Here is a 19,129-nt window from a genome sequence, read left to right on the forward strand (position 1 = left end):
TCGTATATGCTTTTCTATGATTGCATGTATACATTGTTTATACTGGGATATTTATATCTCACCGGAGTATCCGGCTGTTGTCTTGTTTTGTATGTGTGCATGACAACAGGTGGGGCTGGATCAGGGTCGAGAAGAGGATGAGAGAAGATTAGATAGCGTGGAGATCCGGGCTTCGAAGCAACATAGGATTCAGCACTGATATGTAGTTGAACCTAGTTGAATTCTTGTAGATAACGCAAGATTTGTATGTTCATGTGTAATATGTAATTTGAGTAAATTACATTACGTTTCCGCTTTGTATTTTAAAAAAAAAAATTAGACCCTGTGTTATAATTGATTAATTAGTCCCAATGATGTTTAAGAACTTGATTAGCGTCCGGGTCCCCACAGAAAGGGAAGTTGGTGCTTTGAAAGTTTTTGACAAAATGCTTCCACAAAAAAAATACTCAAATAAAACTAAATAAATGAAAACACAAAATAAAATAAATAATATCTCTCCCAAACTAAAATATGTGTATCGTACTCGATGTAAATGATCATGAAAGACATAGGAATACACAGACCTCGGGCAATGACCGTCAGTGGTCATTGCCATCTTCATCTGCGCCTTCTGGTGGTGGGTGGAAATCCGGCGGGTACTATGCGGACGGCCACTGTAGAGGTTGTGGAAATGGATTACCAGATGTAGAAGCTGATGGAATTTGTTGAGCCAAGACGGATGTGAAATCCATCATATAGCCCATGAACATATCGGTCTTAAACCGAAACTCGTCCATGTCTTGGCGTTGATGACGCATCTCTTCTTCCAAATGAGTTAATCGATCTCGCACATTTCTTGGTTGCGGTTGTGGGGACGGAGCATGAGCACGCCTTTCTGCAGCTCTTTTGTTGAATTCTCTCTGAGATCGACGTGTATCATGTTGTTCAGCTGATAGTGACCTATGTGGTTGAATTACCACAATGGCAGACTTTGGTTTTAAAAACTCTTCATTTGCTGCCCAAGTCACTCCCACATTCTAGCATAGATCGTTGATAAGAAATGGGTGGAGGAGTCCACTAGAAGAGTTGAATTTTGCATAATCTAACATCGAACTCTGAAGCAATTTACCTAAGTCAATTGTATTTCCCGTCATGATGCAAAAAATCAGGATTGCCCTCTCCTTGATGACGGTGGTAGTATGGTCAGTAGGCTTAATCCTAGCCGAAATGAAGGAATACCAATCTTTGGCAATATTTTTCAGATCTGATTTAGCTAGGCTTAAATGCACATCTTCTCTCATTCGCCACTCCGCTCCCTCAATGCATATAGTCTGAAGAATAGTATTATAATCAACATTCTCGGTCCGATATTCTTCGTATTCATCATGCATGACTGGAGGAATACCATACACCGTGTTGATGGTATGAGCATCAAAAACTACCACCTTTCCTCTCACCAAAACTTTCAAATGATCATGCTTAACATTAAGGTTAGCATAAAATTTTCGTACCAAAGAAATGACCGCATCTTGTGGTTTCTTACCAAAATCCTCTCAATGCCTAACGGTAAGCATTAAATCGATTTCGGTTCGACGGAAGCTCAGGTCAAATCACCTCTCTTTCACAATGCCCTTGTTCAACATTTTATCATAATTTCAAATAAATGACCGCATCCTGTGATTTCTTGCCAAAATCCTCCCGTTGGCTAGTGGTAAGCATTAATCCGATCTCGGTTCGGTGGAAGCTCAGGTCAGATATTTCACAATGCTCTTGTTCAACATTTTACCATAATTTTGACATGAGCTTCCCCCGAACCGAGATCGGATTAATGTTTACTGCTAGGCATTGTGAGGATTTTGGCAAACAACCACAGGATGCGGTCATTTCTTTGGTACGAGAATTTTATGCTAACCTTGATGTTAAGTATGATCATTTGAAAGTTTTGGTGAGAGGAAAAGTGGTAGTTTTTGATGCTCATACCATCAACACCATGTATGATATCCCTCCAGGCATGCATGATGAATACGAAGAATATAGGACCGAGAACGTTGATTATAATAATATTCTTCAGACTATATGCATTGAGGGAGCGGAGTGACGAATGAGAGAATATGTGCATTTAAGCCTAGCCAAATCAGATCTGACAAATGTTGCCAAAGATTGGTATTCCTTCATTTCAGCTAGGATTAAGCCTACTGACCATACTACCACCGTCATCAAGGAGAGGGCAATCCTGATTTTTTGCATCATGACGGGAATTACAATTGACTTAGGTCAATTGCTTCAGAGATCGATGTTAGATTATGCAAAAATGCAACTCTTCTAGTGGACTCCTCCACCCATTTCTTATCAACGATCTATGCCAGAATGTGGGAGTGATTTGAGCAGCAAATGAAGAGTTGTTAAAACTGAAGTCTGCCATTGTGGTAATTCAACCACATAGGTCACTGTCAGCTGAACAACATGATGCACGTCGAGCTCAGAGAGAATTCAACAGAAGAGCTGCAGCCTCAACCAAAAAATGTGCGAGATTGATTCACCTATTTGGAAGAAGAGATGCGCCATCAACGCCAAGACATGGACGAGTTTTGGTTTAGAACCGATACGTTCATGAGTTATATGATGGATTTCACGCCCGTCTTGGCTCAACAATTTCCATCAGCTTCCGCATCTGGTAATCCATTTCCACAATCTCCACAGTGGCCGCCCGCATACTACCTGCCGGAGTTCCACCCACCACCAGAAGGCGCTGCTGATGAGGATTGCAATGACCACTGACGATCGTTGCCCGAAGTATGTGTATTCCTCTGTCTTTCGTGATCAATTACATCAAGGACGATGCACATATTTTTTTTGGGGGAGATATTATTTATTTTATTTTGTGTGTTCATTTATTTAGTTTTATTTTAGTGTTTTTTTTTCTTGTGAGTTTGTAGTGTCATAGTCATTAAATTTTTGAAATGGCCAATGATGAACAAAATTGGTGTGTTGAGAAGAAAGGTCATGCATTTCATTCATGTTCACCAATCAATTTGAAAAATCTAGAGAACAACATGAGATTTGGTTAGTTCGAGGCTTATAATTCCTAAACAACGCTATGATTATCATTTGAAATCGAAATAAATTTCCGCGAACACATATGGTTGAGGCTAGGGGTGGGTACGGTATATCGTATCGAACTACAGTACCGTATACCGTACCGTAAATATCCGTATGGAATTTTTCCATACCGATACCGATACCGAAAATTCGGTATTTTCGATATGAAAAAAGTTCATACCGGTACCGTACCGACACCGAAAATTTTGTCGATATACCGAAAAAATGTCGTTATACCTGTTTTCGGTATACCGACATTTTTTCGGTATTCCGAACTTAAATTTTAAAAAAATAATAAAAAATTATTTTCGATATTTCGGTATATAACGAAATACCTAAAAAAATTCCGTACCGATACCGATACAGAAAATTTCGGTACGGTCAAAATGTTCAATATACCGATTTTTTCGGTAAATTCGATATTTTCTCCAGTACGGTTATTCGGTATTTTTTCCCACTCCTAATTGAGGCAATCCTTGATTTTATTTAGGCCTATTTATATTCTTTATAAATATTCATTTGAAGCCCTCTTGAACCTATATGGGAAAAGAATTGTGTTTTTGAAATTTCTTGGAGGCCAAACACTTTTCTTTTGAATATATATGTATTTGGTTGATGTATTGAGACACTAATTTTCACGATGATTAGATTCTACTTTGTGTTGTTGAATTGAGATTTTGTCTAGAACTATCCAAACAACACTGAGACGAAATATTGACAAACTATGATTTAGGAATGATTTAGGTGATTTTTGGATCGATTGAGCCTTTCGAGCAACCAAATAAAAATAATTTATCATTTGTCGCCTCTTTGTAGCTTATATGAATTCGAATGACACATATGAATATGTGTAAAAGACCCCCATCGATAACCTTTTAAATATCTCACATTTACCACCCCTTTGAATATCTTATACATTAATTTCTTACCTTCTCAAGGGAGTAAGAATTCAAAGGACCAAAGAAATTGAAATTCTCCTACAAAAGAAAAGAAAAATGAATGATGTTTGATTGAAGAAGTTGGAGAAAAATTGGAGAAAAAGATATGAAATGAATAAAAATGGAAATAAAAGAAAAAGTGGAGTATACAAAAGAGATAAAAATTTAATTTACTCCCTAATCTTCATTTTTAGCCATGAGCCAATGCCTAACATTACAAGCATTGTAATTCCTATTGACCAAGTCATAGTTTACCAATATACTAGGGGAGAGGGATTGAGAGGATCAAGCATATGGACAATCGATAAATACTTACATTGAGTACGAATCTTGATCATCTTTACACATACCTCATTGCATCAAATATTTATTGGGTACTCCTTTTTTGAAAGAATATTTCTTTGAACCCAATTTTTACCGAAAATACCTCTTGATTTGTGTTTGTAAAAATTGAAATCGATTGAGACTGTTTTGAAACATGAGTTGAAGATATTAGAAGTTTAGAAAAATAATTGATTGCATGTTTATATCCGGATGAAAAATTGGTTGGGTTGATTTGACTTGTCACATATTGAATAATGAATGCATGGAGAGTTAGTTAAATTATCTTGAGGCCAAATTCTTTTAAAAAATATTTCATGGCTTGTTTGTTTTGTTTTGCTCGGGTCTAGAAAAATCCTAAGTTTGGGGAGTTTTAAAAGTGAAATTTATTGCACTTTTATTACTTGTATTTAACTTGGATTTTTGTAATTCTTGAGCATGTTCTATGCGATTTGTTGTTGTTCTTGTTGTATTTTGGAAGTTTAGGATGAGAGTTTGGAGTATTAAAATGTTGAATTGGAAAGTGCAAAAGATGCAAAAATACAGAAGCTACAGCACACCTGTAGAACCCGTTAAACCAGACTACGTTTAAGCCCTGCATAATTACTATTATTTAAATTAAAATGATTTTATGCATGAGGATTTAAATTCTTTTCCTTAAATTTAATTATTTAATGCAGTAGTTTAGTTGTCATTTTTCAGTTAAATAAGTGAGGCCGGACTGGAGTTGGAGTATTGAGATAAAATTTAATATTGAGAAAACATTCCTAGAATTTATTTAAGATAAGTAATAAATTATTTTATTGTAAAAGAATGTTTAAAGGAATTATTTAAGTAATTTGAGATAAGTAATAAATAAGTTCTTTTAGGTCAATAATTAATTTATTAATTCACTAAAATATTTAATGGGTATATAAAACTCTAAAGATTTAAAATACAAGATTTAGCAATATTTTCCCCTCCATTTATATTGCAAAATTCGGCCACTCAGGGTTAACTTTGATTTGTCAACTCTCCATTTTTGACATCTTTCCTTATCTCTTCATGATAGAATAATTACTTCAACTTTAAATCTTCAATAATTATTATTTAAGCAATTTTCCTACCCTCACTTTTGATAAGAAAAATCGGCCACCATTTGTTATTTGTTTAACAAGTCACCATTTTATTTGTTAAATAGAAAGATTTGATATTTGTTTAACAAGTCACCATTTTATTTCTTTCCTTATCTTTTCTTGAAGATAATTCCCTTACCATTTAATCTTCACTAATAACAAATAAGCAATATTTCTTCCTTGCATCTAGACTAGAAAAATCGGCCACTCCTTCAATCAAATAAAATAATATCATTTCCATTTCCTTATCTCACAAATTCAAAGAAAGCAAGATTTGATCTTGCCATTTAATTCCCTTTTATCTTGCAACCTTCCCTTCATTTTCCCTAGCCATTTCCTCCTTTTATTACTTCAAAATCCAGTAGACTTTTAGCAAGAAAAATCGAGAGAGCACAAGAGAAAAATCGTGAGAAAACTAGAAAAAAGAGAGTAAAGCAACTCCGTCTCCACCGCGCCGCGTCGTCGTATTGATTTGTTTCCGTTTCAAACAAATCCAAGGCATGTCTATGTTTTTCTTTGCTCTTCAATCAAGTTATAAAAATATTTTAAAACATTACATGATCATGATTTCCATGGCAAAACCGAATTTCACAGCAACTTTCACAAAAAAAAAAACATGTACAGATTTTTCGGCCTTCCTCTTGTGCCTTCACGGTTTTTGGTTGATTTTGTGGTTGCAGGGTTGGCTCGATTTCCAAGGGCTCAAGGCTGCTTATAGACATGATATAAGGTGTGCTAGGAAGATGTTAGTCCATTGGTTAAAGCCTTACCCCCCAGCAACGCGAATGGACAACAACTCGTCCATGGTGCATTTCGTGTTTCAAAATTCTGGTTTTCGGTTTGTACAGGGAGGTTCGAATCTTGGTTGGCTTTTGGGCCTGTAACCATGGTTTAAACCCTTCCTTGACATGTTTAGGACGTGACCAAGATGCCATTTCATGGCTTGGTTCATGGTCCTATCGGTTTTAAAAATAAAACAAAGAACAGTGCCCCTTCGGTTTTAAAATTCTGGTTTTGTTGAGTGTGTTGAGTTTCGGTTTTGAGGTGTTAGATGGGTTGTGGTTGGCTTCTAGCCCTTAGCCATGACTCATACAATACCTTAGCATGTCTAGTATGGACCATGGTTAACCTCATAGCCATTGGATCCTTCATTTGACAGCAAAACAAGCAACACCCCCACGCGTGCCATGTGTGTGTTCTGGGTGAAGCTTGTATTGTCGTAGGCGTTGGCTGGAATTGTGGTTGGCCTATGGCCCTTAACCATGGTTCAAACTATGCCTTAGGATGTTGGTAAGAGGCTCTGGTTGGTGGTTCAAGCCTCAATGGCCATTAGCCTTGCAAACGACGCAAGGAAGCGCAAAAGCTGCTGCTGTAATTTTCTTGACAGCAACGTTGCCTTTGGTTCAGAGGTGTGTTTCGAGTTCTTGGTTGGCTATTAGCCTATGGTCTTGGACTGGACATTACCTTATTGAGTTAGGAAGGTGATGTTTTTGGCCGTTCGTGATTTGGTTAAGTTTAGAGGTCGTACGAGAATTTACGGTTCACTGTGCCAAAATGACTCTCGAAAGAGCATTTCATGATTTTGGCCTCCATGGACTATTTTCGTGTATTACAGCCCTATGGTCATGTTTTCCAGTATTTTAAGTGTATTTTAATCATGGCTAAACGATGGTTAAATGATGGTTCGAGTCGGTACGAAGCCATGATTGAATATTAAGTTTGTTAGGCGTAATTTTCTCGTTTTTGGTGCGATTTTGAAATGTTGGTCAAGATAAGTTTATTTGCATGTTCTCATGTTAGATTTAGGTCGCAGCAAGCCTGGGAACGATCCAACCCATTCGGTAAAATAAAACAGGATATTTAATTATATTACGTGCATAAAAATATAAAAGTTTATTTTTGGAGATATATGCGATATTGCTTGTGGCCACTTCACACTCATGGAATTGCTGCTTATCATGGGATTATTACTTCACCCGGTGACCACTGACCGGTTCAGTTCATGTTCATGTATGGGTACAGATATCCGGTCCAAGGGCTGTGATGATCTCTACCGTCCAGTATATTGTGGTTTAGTCTGATCAAAAGATTCAGTTTATGTTATGGGCCACTTGCGTAGAACATATTCTCAACAGAAAATTATTATATGCTATTTCATGACAGGGCTCTATCGAGCAAACATTTCACTTATGATTTTCAGTTCAGTTATGCACGTATTTATAATTATTCATGACACGGTTTTCACTTTACTATTTACGGTATGATATCTTTACATGGCATAAAACTTTAATATATATTTTACTTGTTATTCACGATATATGTTGCTGAGTCATTAGGCTCACTAGACTTGATTGTTGGAGGTACTGATGAGGTCGGGACCGAGGGCGGGGACCAGTGAGCCATCTTGGGTCGACAGTTAGGGATGTAAATGATCCAAACCAAGCCGAACAGTATCAGGCTGGAGCTTGGCTCGTTTAAGATTAATTCAAGCTCGAGCTCGAGCTTGAGCTTGATTCGAGCTTTTATCATCTGGCTTGAGTTTGGCTCGTTTAAGATTGATAGAAGCTTGAGCTTTATTCGAGCTTTTATCATCAGGCTAGAATTCGACTTAACTTGAAATTACTAAGCTTGTGAAAAGCTCGAGTTCGACTCGTTAAAAGCTCGTTTATCATGTTAAGCTGGGCTCGAGCTTGGTTTATTAATAGCTTGTTTATCATATTTAACAAACCTGACTTGAGCTCGGCTCGTTTTTGAGCTCGTAAAACATACAATTGAGCTCGAATTTAAGCTTGATTCGAGCTTGTTATAATTAAATATATCTATGAACTAATTTTATATTAGACATAAAAGTTTAACTTTTATCGGTACTATATTTTTATTTGTCAACTCAACAAATGAGTCAAGCTCGAGCTTACGAGCCACCTAAAACGAGCCGAGTTCGAGTTCGTGAGCCTATTAACTAACATGTTTGCGAGCTCACGAGCCGAATACGCTTAGGCTTGAGCTTGGTTTGATTAAGTTGTCAAGCTCAAAATTGAGCTTGAGCTTGGTTTGATATGATTAACAAACGAACTCAAACAAGCTTTTTATCGAGCCGAGCTCCGAATAGCTCGCAAACGGTTTGGTTTGTTTACATCCCTATCGGCAGTAGTAGGAACCCGATGACCTCATTTTCAGCACTTACTATTTTTATTCCAAACTCAGTTTTATTTCGTTGAATTATTTTAAGTTGTTATTTTGAAAACATTATTTACTTCCGCTGCTACTTTAAACATTGAATCTTTTTATCAGTATATTTTATGAATAAGGCATTTTATTTATTTAAAGAGAAAATTTTAAGTTTTTCCGCAAATTTTCAAATACAAATTTTGGGCCTCTAAAGTTGGTATCAGAGCCTATGTTCTTGTAAAGGGTTGTACTACTACTGATCTAGAGAAGCTCACGAAGTCACGTCTTCCGTATGTAAGTTTTACGTTTACGCATTTTGTTTAAAGCATGAAATATTTTAACAGCATGTTTTCATGAAATATTTTATGTCAAGATTATGATTATGCAGTATTTATTTAAATTTAAAGAAATAATATAGATTATGGATGTTAGTTACGTATGGGTTATGTATGGAACAGTGTGCCTCCTAGACGCGTTCTTGAGCGCACGAGAGATGGTGAGCCTCGCTAGGAGGACGTACCTCCACCTCCACCAGACATGAATGCCCAGATGTTAGCTGGGATGACTCAGTTATTCGCACAGTTTGCGGGGAACAATGCTAGCCACAGGGCCTGAGGCTACCTATGAGCGGTTCATGAAGATGAGACTGAAGGAGATTTCAGGGACTGCAGATCCCATGATCGTCGAGGGCTGGATTAAGTCACTCGAGGTTATCTTCGAGTTCATGGAGCTTAGAGACGAGGATAGGGTTCGTTGTGCGACCTATCTATTTGGAGAAGATGCCGGATTATGGTGGGAAGGAGCATCCGTAGCCCTGAACTTGGCTACTCTGAGCTGGACGCGCTTCACCGAGGTATTCTACTCGAAATATTTTACTGACGAGGTGCGTTCCAGGTTGACCAGAGAGTTCATGACCGTGAGGCAGGGAGATATGACTGTTACAGAGTTCATCCGTAAATTTGAGAGGGGTTGCCATTTTGTGCCCCTAATTGCCAACGATGCGAGAGCAAAGCTGAGACACTTTCTGAATGGTCTACGGCCGATCTTGCGCCGTGATGTTAGGGTGGCTGATCCTATTACCTATGATGTCGCTGTCTCCAGAGCTCTAGCTGCAGAGCACGATCAGCAGGATATAGAGAGAGACCGCCAGGGCAAGCGACCGGTCCAAGTGCCACACCGCCCTCCTCCTCTGCAGCAGCCACAGAATAAGAGGGCTTTCCACGGCCCACCCAGGAACAGAGGACAGCAGCAGCAGCGAGGACGTGCAGTCACGAGGACTTTTGAGCACACAGTCTGTCCTAGGTGCACACGCCGCCATGCTGGAGCGTGTATGTATGGTTCAAGGAAGTGTTACAAGTGTGGTAGTCCAGACCACTTGCTGCAGCAGTGCCCACAGATGAGTCTGCCTACCCAAGGCAGAGTTTTTGCTCTCCATGCAGCGGAGACGAACCCAGACACCATGCTCATGATAGGTATCTTAAAGCTTTAAGTTAATATTTGAAATTCAATGTTTTGGGAATATGGATTAAGATTTTGAACTTAGAATTGTGGTAGGATTGCATGCTCTAATAAGTGATACTTTCGGGAATTAGATTAGAAGAACTTTGACCTTCGCATGTCTATAGGTTAGTTCTTGTGATTATTGGGTTCAGCTTAATGTTCCAACCTTTCAGGGATACTTTTTATAGCGGGTTCCGCCACGAAAGCCTTGATAGATTCAGGGGCTATTCATTCGTTCATTTCGAAGACCTTTGCTAATTTTCTCAAGGTCAAGACCATTGGGCTAGATATAGCCTATTCAGTAGTATTGCCTTCTGGTGAGGAGATGACAGCTACCAATGTGATTTGAGACATAGACCTCGAGCTTCATGGCAATCTTGTTTATAAATATCTTATCGTTTTGCCAATGCCAGAGTTTGATATCATTCTGGGGATGGACTGGCTACTAAAGAACATGGTTTTGATCGACTTTCAGTGGAGATCTGTTTTTGTCCGAGCGCCTGGGATGGAGCAGTTCTTATTTGAGCCAGACAGGTACTTTCATTTACCGCACTTGATATCTTGTGTCGAGGCTAGGAAGCTCATGCATAGAGGGTGTCGAGTGTTTTTGGCAATTTTTATATACGTTCCCGAGGCACCCAGTCAGTCAGCCTCCGATGTCCCAATTGTTAGGGATTTTCTAGACGTACTTCCTGATGATATCTCTGGTATGCCACCTGAGCGAGAGGTCGAGTTTCTATTGAGCTTATGTCAGGTACGGCTCCGATCTCCAAAGCACCATACCGATTAGCACCGACAGAGATGGCAGAACTTAAGAAGCAGATTTAGGAACTTCTTGACAAGGAGTTCATTCGCCCGAGTTTTTCACCATGGGGCGCGCCAGTCTTGTTTGTGAAGAAGAAGGATGGTTCTATGAGGCTCTGTATTGATTATCGGGAGTTGAACAGGGTTACAGTGAAGAACAAATACCCAATCCCGAGGATTGTGGATTTATTTGACCAATTGCAGGGAGCCTCAGTATTTTCGAAGATTGATCTGCGTTCTGGTTAACACCAGTTGAGGGTGAAAGACACCGATGTTCTCAGGACTTCCTTCAGGACTCGTTATGGCCACTTCGAGTTCCTTGTGATGCCGTTCGAATGCGCCAGCGATCTTCATGGATCTCATGAATCGCGTATTTCATCCGTATCTTGATCAGTTCTTGATAGTATTCATAGGCGACATTCTCGTCAACTTTAAGAATCAAGAGGATCACAGCAGACATTTGACCGCAGTTTTGCAGACCCTACAGAAGCATAAGTTATTCGCGAAGTTCAGTAAGTGTGAATTCTTGTTAGAGAAGGTGGCGTTCTTAGGACACATCGTTTCTAGCAGTGGTATCGAGGTAGACCCAGCGAAAGTTGCAGCAGTCAGAGATTAGGTTGTGCCGCAGAATGCATCAGAGATCTGTAGTTTCCTTGGGCTAGCAGGATATTATCAGAAGTTTATTCAGGGATTCTCCTCTATCGCAGTTCCACTCATGTCGTTGACAAAGAAGAATGCTAAATTTTCGTGGAGCGATGAGTGCCAGAAGAGCTTCGATACTTTGAAGCAAGCTCTTATCTCGGCACCGGTATTGGCCATGTCGTTAGGGCCCGGAGACTTTGTTTTGTATACCTATGCTTCGAAGCTCGGTCTAGGCGCAGTGTTGATGCAGCATGGGAAGGTGATCGCATATGCTTCTCGACAGTTGAAAATCCATGAGAAGAATTACCCTACCCACGATCTAGAGCTGGCCGCCGTAGTTTTTGCCTTGAAGATTTGCAGGCATTATTTGTACGGAGAGAAGTGCCAGATCTTTACCGACCATAAGAGCCTCAAGTACTTCTTTACGCAGAAAGAGCTGAATATGCGTCAGAGGCGTTGGTTGGAGCTAGTGAAGGACTATGAGTGTGACATTAGCACCCGGGTAAAGCTAATGTAGTTGCGGATGCATTGAGCAGGAAATTCGCAGTGATGGCTCATATAGCAATTTCGAGGCCTCTTCAGTCTGAGATACAGAGGTTTGGTCTATAGACTTATCCTCGAGGTAGAGTTCCCCGTCTATCTACTTTGAGGATTCAGTCTTCCCTTCTAGACCGTATTCGCAGTGGTTAGTCAGCAGATGAGCAGTTGGCAAAGTGGATGCAGAGAGATGAGGCCAAGGGCATTATCTTGTATACAGTTAGCGACGGTATTGTGAGATATCGAGACAGAATGTGGGTTCCTAGCAGTGATTCTATTTTAGCAGATATTCTATCCGAGCCCCATATGACGCCGTACTCTATTCATCCTGGGAGTACGAAGATGTACAAAGATCTGCAGTTGTTGTATTGGTGACCCGGAATGAAGAAAGATATCAGGCGTTTTGTATCCGAGTGTCTGACGTGCCAGATAGTGAAAGCGGAGCATCGGAGACCAGTAGTCTTGCTCAGGCCTCTTCCTATTCCCGAGTGGAAGTGGGAGAATATTACCATGGACTTTGTGACCGGTTTGCCGAAGTCAGTCAGAGGATCAAATGCTATCTGGGTGATTGTTGATCGTCTTACCAAATCAGCGGACTTCTTGCCTATCAAGACGACTTTCACTATGATTCAGTATGCAGAGTTGTATATCCGAGAGATAGTCAGACTTCATGGTATTCCCGTTTCTATAGTGTCTGACCGAGATCCTAGATTCACTTCCGTATTTGGGAAGAGTCTGCATTCAGCAATGGGAAAGAAGTGGTTGTTTAGCAGAGCTTTCCAACCTAAGACAACCAAAACCCACTTGACACCATAAAACTGAAACTCCACACACTCGACCATAACCAGAATTTTGAAACCGAAGGGGCGCTGTTCTTGTTTGTTTAAAAATCGAGGGGGGACATGAACCAAGCCATGAAAGGGCATCTTGGTCACGTCCTAGACATGTCAAGGAGGGATTCTAACCATGGCTACAGCCCCTAGGGCAGCCAAGATCAGAACTCTCCCTTAGACAACTCAAACAAAAAAATCGAGACACAAAAATCGCAGCATGGATTGTTGCTTCAAAATGGTTTCGTTGGGGTGCATGGACCGAAACCAATGGACCGACACCTTCCTAATACCCTCTATTACGAGCCTAGATGTAGCCTTGAGCCCCTGGAAATCGAGCCACCCTGAAACCATCAAAAACACACCAGCCGTGAAGTGCAAGGAAAAAATCCGAAAATTCCGGTACAATAATTCGAAAGTTGCATGATAAAATTTCTTTTTTTAGCTGTTAAAAATATTGAACAAATATGGTTAAAAAAGTGTATATGACTTGATTGAAGAGCAAAAGAAAATATACACATTCCTTTGATTGTTTTGAAAGAAAACAAACGATTACGACGACGCGGCGCGGCGGAGACAGAGTTGCTTCACTTTCTCACTTTCTCTCTTAATTCTCACGATTTTTATCTAGTGTTTACTCTCGATTTTCTCTTGGTGAAATGCCCAGAATTTCGGTGGTAAGGGGAGAGGGAAATGGTTAGGAAAAATGAAGGGAAGTTGCAAGATAGAAGGGAATTAAATGGCAAGATAAAATCTTGTTTTCTTTGAATTTATTAGATAAGGAAATGTTTTGATATCCAAAGATTTTTGAGGGATAATTGAGGGGTGAGCATGGCCGATATTTAGTCTAGGTACAAGGGAGAAAATTACCTAATTATTTAATTGTTGGTGATTGAAAAGAAGGAAATTATCTTACCAAGAAAAGGATTTAGGAAATAAATAAAATGGTTAGTTGACAATATTTTTAAATCTTCTAATGGAGGTGGCCGATTTTTTCTATTAAAAATGGGTATTAATATTGTTTAATTAATAATTATTGAGGATTTAAAGTTGAATGAATTATCTATGCCATGAAAGGATAAGGAAAGATATCAAAATGGAGAGTTGACAAATTAAATAAATCTTATAAGGGTAATGGCTGAATTTTTGAAATAAAAATGGAGGGGAAAAATATGGTTTAAATATTGAATTTTAAATCTTTGGAGTTTTATGTACCCATTAAATATTTTAGTGAATTGATAAATTAATTATGGAACCTAAAAGAATTTATTTACTACTTATCTCAAATTACTTAAATAATCCCATAAACCTTCTTTTACCTTGAAATAACTTATTATTTATCTTAAATAAGTTCTAGGAATGTTTTCTTAATAGTAAATTTTATCTCAATACTCCAACTCCAGTCCGGGCTCACTTAATTAACTGAAAGGATAACAACTAAACTACTGCATAAAATAATTAAATTTAAAGAAAAGAATTTAAATCCTCATGCATAAAATTATTTTAATTTAAATAATAGTAATTGTGCATTGCTTATACGTAGTTTGATTTATGGGTTCTACAACTCTCCCCCCCTTAAAAGAAATTTCTTCCTCGAAATTAAAACTTACAGAATAACTTGGGATACCGACTCCTCAACTCTGGCTCAGACTCCCACGTAGCTTCCTCCTCTTAATGGTTAAGCCATTTGACTTTCACTCCTTTAACCAGCTTGTTCCGAAGCTTCTTCTCCTGTCTGTCTAAGATCTGCACTGATCTCTCTTCATAAGACATGTTCGGAGTAAGCTGCAACGGCCCGAAGTTCAAGACATGAGAAGGATTTGCCATATACTTCCTCAGCATAGAGACGTGGAACACATTGTGTACTCCGACCAGATTCGGCGGAAGAGCAACACGATAAGCTAACGTCCCAACTCTGTCAAGGATCTCAAATGGTCCGATGAATCTCGGACTTAGATTTCCTTTCTTTCCGAACCGCATGACACCTTTCATAGGTGCTACCTTCACAAAAACATTGTCGCCAACGACAAACTCTAGATTTCTCCTCCTCTGATCCGCATAGCTCTTCTGCTGACTCTGAGTAGTCCTCATCCTATCACGGATCTTGACTACTACATCGGCAGCCTGCTGAATAATCTCTGGACCCAACTCTGATATCTCCCCTACTTCATCCCAATGAACAGACGATATGCACTTAGGACCATACAGCGTTTCAAACGGAGCCATACCTATAGACGACTGGAAGCTGTTGTTATAGGTGAACTCTACCAATGCAAATTCAACTCCCAACACCCTGAAAAGTCGATGACACAAGCATGGAGAAGATCCTCCAAAATCTGGATAACACTCTCTGACTGCACATCTGTCTGAGGGTGAAAAGCTGTGCTAAACAATAACTTCGTACCCACTGCTGAATGCAGACTCTTCAAAAATGTGGAAGTGAATCTAGGATCTATGTCAGAGACTACAGAAATGCGAATACCTTGAAGTCTGACTATCTCTCGGATATACAACTCTGCATACTGAATCATGGTGAAAGTCGTCTTAATAGGCAAGAAGTGCGCTGATTTGGTAAGACGATCAACAATCACCCAGATAACATTCGATCCTCTGAATGACTTCGGCAACCCGGTCACGAAGTCCATGGTGACATTCTCCCACTTCCACCCGGGAATAGGCTTGAGCAAGCCTGCTGGTCTCTAATGTTCTGCTTTCACTAGCTGGCACGTCAGACACTCGAAACGCCTGATATCCTTTTTCATCCCGGGCCACCAATACAATAAATGGAGATCTTTATACATCTTTTACTCCCAGGATGAATAGAGTACGGCGACATATGGGCCTCGGATAGATTATCTGCTCGGATAGAATCACTGCTAGGAACCCACATTCTGTTTTGGTATCTCACGATACCGTTGCTAACTGTATACAAGACACTGCCCTTGACCTCGTCTCTCTGCTTCCACTTTGCCAACTGCTCATCTGCTGACTGACCACTGCGAATATGGTCTAGAAGAGAAGACTGAATCGTCAAAGTAGATAAGTCTCTAGATCAAACCTCTGCATCTCAGACTGAAGAGGTCTCGAAATCGCTAGATGAACCATCATTGCGACTTTTCTGCTCAGTGCATCCGCAACTACATTATCTTTATCCGGGTGGTAGCTAATGTCACAGTCATAGTCCTTCATTAGCTCCAGCCAATGCCTCTGACGCATATTCAACTCTTTCTGCATAAAGAAGTACTTGAGGCTCTTATGGTCGATAAAGATCTGGCACTTCTCTCCGTACAAATAATAAATCTTTAAGGCAAAAACTGCGACGTCCAACTCCAGATCATGAGTAGGGTAATTATTCTCATGAATCTTCAACTGTCGAGAAGCATACGCTATCACCTTCCCATGCTGCATCAACACTGCGCCTAAACCGAGCTTCGAAGCATTGGTATGCAAAACGAATTTGTCGGGCCCTGAAGGAATGGCCAAAACTGGCGCTGAGATAAGAGTTTGCTTCAAAGTATCGAAGCTCTTCTGACATTCATCGCTCCACACGAATTTAACATTCTTCATTGTCAATAATATGAGTGGAACTGCGATAGAGGAGCATCCCTGAATAAAATTCCGATAATATCCTGTTAGGCCAAGGAAACTACGGATCTCTGATGCATTATGCGGCACAACCCAATCCCTAACTGCTGCAACTTTCGCTGGGTCTACCTCAATACTGCTGCTAAAAACGATGTGGCCTAAGAACGCCACCTTCTCTAACCAGAACTCGCACTTACTGAACTTTGCGAATAACTTGTGCTTTGGCAAGTTCTGCAAAACTGTGGTCAGATGTCTGCTGTGATCCTCTTGATTCTTTGAGTAGACGAGAATGTCGTCTATGAATACTATCACAAACTGATCAAGATACGACTGAAATACGCGATTCATGAGATCCATGAAGATCGCTGGCGCATTCGTCAGACCGAACGGCACCACAAGGAACTCGAAGTGGCCATAACGAGTCCTAAAAGCAAACTTGGAAACATCGGCAAATTTCACCCTCAACCGGTGATAACCGGAATGCAGATCAATCTTTGAGAATACCGAATATCCCTGCAACTGATCAAATAAATCTTCAATCCTCGGAAGCGGGTATTTGTTCTTCACTGTAACCCTGTTCAACTCCCGATAATCAATACAGAGCCTGATAGAACCATCCTTCTTCTTCACAAACAAGACTGGCGCGCCCCATGGTGAAAAACTCGGGCGAATAAACTCTTTATCAAGAAGTTCCTGAATCTGCTTCTTATGTTCTGCCATCTCTGTCGATGCTAATCGGTATGGTGCTTTGGAGATCGGAGTCGTACCTGGCATAAGCTCAATAGAAAACTCTACCTGTCGCTCGGGTGGCATACCAGAGACGTCCTCAGGAAAAACATCTAGAAAATCCCTAACAATTGGGACATCGGAGGCTGACTGACTGGGTGCCTCGGGAACGGATACAAAAGTCGCAAAAAACGCTCGACACCCTCTATGCATGAGCTTCCTAGTCTCGACACAAAATATCAAACGCGGTAAATGAAAGTACTAGTCTGGTTCAAATAAGAACTGCTCCATCCCCGGCGGTCGGACTAGAACAGATCTCCGCTGAAAGTCAATCAAAACTCTGTTCCTTAATAGCCAGTCCATACCGAGAATGATGTCAAACTCTGGCATCGGCAAAACAATAAGATCCGCATAAACAAGATTGCCATGAAGCTCGAGGTCTATGTCTCGGATCACATTAGTAGCCATCATCTCCTCACCAGAAGGCAATACTACTGAATAGGCTATATCTAGCCCAATGGTCTTGACCTTGAGAAAATTAGCAAAGGCCTCCGAAATGAATGAATGAGTAGCCCATGAATCTATCAAGGCTTTCGTAGCTGAACCCGCTATAAAGATTCTCCCTGAAAGATTGGAACGTCAAGCTGAACCCAATAATTACTAGAACTAACTTATAGACATGCGAAGGTCAAAGTTCTCCCAACCTAATTCCCGAAAGTAACACTGATTAGATCATGCAATCCTATCACAATTCTAAGTTCAAAACCTCAACCCAAAACATAAATTCCCAGAACATTGAATTTCGAATAATAACTTAAAGCTTTAAAATACATATCATGAGCATGGTGTCTGGGTTCGTCTCTGTTGCATGGAGAGCAAAGACTCTGCCTTGGGTAGGCAGGCTCCCCTGAGGGCATTGCTGCAGCAAGTGGTCTGGACTACCACACTTGTAACACTTCCCTGAGCCATACATACATGCTCCGGCATGGCGGCGTGTGTACTTAGGACAGACTGGGTGCTCAAAGGTCCCCGGGACTACGCGTCCCTGCTGGTGCTGTCCTTTGTTTCTAGGCGGGCCGTGATGAGGCCTTTTATGCTGATGCTGCTGAGGAGGAGGGTGGTGTGGTACTTGAACTGGTCGCTTACCCTGGCGATCCCTCTCAATGTCATGCTGATCCTGCTCTGCAGCTAGAGCTCTGGAGACAGCGGCGTCATACGTAGTAGGGCCAGCCACCCTAACATCGCGGCGCAAGATCGGCCGTAGACCATCCAGAAAGTGTCTCATCTTGGCACCGACATCGTTCGCAATCAGGGGCACAAAATGGAAACCCCTCTCAATCTTACGGATGGACTCCGTAGCAGTCGAGTCTCCCTGCATCAGGGTCATGAACTCCCTGGTCAACCTGGTACGCACCTCGTCAGTAAAATATTTGGAGTAAAATACCTCTGTGAAGCACGTCCAGCTCAGAGTAGCCAAGTTCAAGGCTACCGATGCTCCTTCCAACCATAGGCGTGCTCTCCTCCAAATAGATATGTCGCACAACGAACTCTGTCCGCATCCCCAAGCTCCATAAACTCAAAGATAACCTCGAGGGACTTGATCCAGCCCTCGGCAATCATAGGATCGGAAGTCCCTGAGAACTCCTTCGGCCCCATCTTCATGAAGCGCTCATAGGTAGCCTCGGGCCCTGCCGGCCTGGCTGTCACAGCGTTGTTCCCCGCAAACTGTGCGAAGAACTGAGTCATCCCAGCTAACATCTGGGCATTCATGTTCGGTGAGGTGGAGGTGGTAAATCTCTCTCCTGCCTCTGATTCTCACCGTCCTCCTGGCGAGGCTAATCATCTCTCGTGCGCTCAAGAATGCGTCTAGGGGGCATGTTGTTCC

The sequence above is a fragment of the Primulina eburnea genome, chromosome 3, assembly GCF_022965805.1.
Source record: "Primulina eburnea isolate SZY01 chromosome 3, ASM2296580v1, whole genome shotgun sequence".
Taxonomy (NCBI): domain Eukaryota; kingdom Viridiplantae; phylum Streptophyta; class Magnoliopsida; order Lamiales; family Gesneriaceae; genus Primulina; species Primulina eburnea.